Raw genomic sequence first — 2500 nt, 5'->3', positions numbered from 1 at the left:
CACACACACAAGGTACTTGGGTAACTATATTTCATTTCGAAAAAAAAATTGGTTAGGGTTAAGGGTTAAAGTTAGGAGGTTTATGTAGTATCTCCTGAAGTCGCGTAGTATTTTTTTGTTTTTTTGTGACTTAAGAATTAATATGTCTTAACATACCATTGTATGTATCCATAACTATTATTTACTTTTGTGAAATTAATGTCGCCAGAAACCATGATATCTTTTGTAAGAAGAAAGTTTATGGAAAATGATTGTATAATTTTACCAAATGTTGAAATATTGGTTATTTTCATTTAATTTTTGTGCGGGCGGAAATAGTTGATTCACAAACTCATACGTTTTTGCAAATAAACCCCCAGAACTATATATATTCTGAAGAAAAATAAAACTAGATACTTTTCTTCAACTTTCATCTGTAGACATTTGTTGTCAATCCACACCCACCCACACACACATGCACATACACAGGCACATAAAAGAATGTGTACACATGGTGTCTGTGTGTATGCATGTATTTTCAAACTAGGGGCGCACACCTGGGAGGGGGAGTATTTAAAGCTATATCTAATAAAAAATATATTTTGGTTAGGGTATAGGGTTAAAGTTGGGTGGTTTATGGTGAGGGAACACGCCACTACTGTAGTCCCCCCCTTAAGTTATTATTTTTGTAACATAAGAATCAATATAATTAAACACACCATTATATGTGTTCATAAATATTATTTATATTTGTGAATTTAATGTTGCCACAAACCGATAGCTTTTAAAGAAAAAATCATGCAAATGTAAAATGATTGTATAATTTTACCAAATGTTCAAATATTGCTTACTTTTATTTAATTTTACTGCGGCAGAAATGTATTATTTACAAACTCTTCCCAGGTTTATCCAAATAAACCCCTATAACCATATATATTCTGAAAATAAATAAAGTAGATACATTTCTTTACCTTCTAGCTGTAGGCATTTATTGTCAATCCACACACACACTCACACACGCACGCAAAAGTATGTGCGCATGATATTTGTGTTTGTGTTTGCATTTATTTTCAAACTAGGGTTTCCCAACCTTCGGGTAGGAGGGGGAGTGTTTAAAGCTATATTTCATTAAAAATGTTTTGGTTAGGGTTAAGGGTTAAAGTAAGGTATGGTATGGTTAGGTTAGGGATTATTCACGAACTCGCAGCAACTTTGAATTGCTTTTTTACAAATACTGTCATAAACAAAAAAGAAAATTATCAACTTTTGATTTGTTATTTTTGCAAAATTTATTTACAAGCAAAAACAAGATTTATTTTTTTGAATTGATACATTAAGAAATACTATTTTCACATTTTTCACACGCTACATTTTCCTTTGAGTTATATTGATACGTGTAGCTTTTCTCCACAAATTCTTTCAAAATTAAAACAATCAGCATTAGCCCGCAGCAACAAGAAAAAGGTTAGGGATTATTCACGAACTCGCAGCAACTTTGAATTGCTTTTTTACAAATAATGTCATAAACAAAAAAGAAAATGATGAACTTTTGATTTGTTATTTTTTGCAAAATTTATTTACAAGCAAAAAAAAAAAATGCAATTTTGAATTGTTACATGAGAAAAATAATGTTTTCACATATTTCGTGCGCTACATTTTCCATTGAGTTATACTGATATGTGTAACTTTTCTCTGCAAATTCTATCAGAATTGAAATAATCAGCATTTGCCAGCAGCAAGGAGCGGGTAATTTGGCTAGTGTATATATATATACATTATATATATATATATATATGTATATATATATGTATGTATATATATATATATATATATGTATATATATATATGTGTGTGTGTGTGTGTGTGTGTATGTGTATGTGTGTATATACAGTATACATATATATATATATATATACATTTATATATACATATATATTCGATATATATTTACATTTTATATATCAAACAAATATCCCTCTGTCGGAGAGTAAGAAAAAAAAAAGAAAATTCTCTATATTTCTAACACTTTCTGTTGTTCACTTTAGCAGATACGTACATTAGATACAGTAAAAGAATATATGTATTTAGATGAATTATAAAAAGTGGACGAAGGGAGGAGAATCAGTAAGTAAAAAATGGAAAATTCTCTATATTGCTAACACTTCCTGTGGTTCTCTTTAGCAGATAGGTATTTTAGATACAGTAAAAGAATATATGTAGTTAGAAGAAATATAAAAAGAGGACAAGGGGAGAAGAATTAGGTGAAATGCCATATGTGTGGTTATCGTTTGTTGCTTGATTTCGATCCAGTAATATTAGATACCAATTTATTGACTGGTAATGATTATATATATATATATATATATATATATATATATATATATATACATACATATACATACATATATATATGTATATATATATATATATATTTACATACATGTATATATATATATATATATACATGTATATATATATACATATATATGTATATATATACATATATATATGTGTATATATA

This window comes from Oratosquilla oratoria, chromosome 35, assembly GCF_046742065.1.
Source record: "Oratosquilla oratoria isolate Oo_2021 chromosome 35, ASM4674206v1, whole genome shotgun sequence".
Lineage (NCBI taxonomy): Eukaryota > Metazoa > Arthropoda > Malacostraca > Stomatopoda > Squillidae > Oratosquilla > Oratosquilla oratoria.
This window is presented reverse-complemented; position numbering follows the sequence as displayed.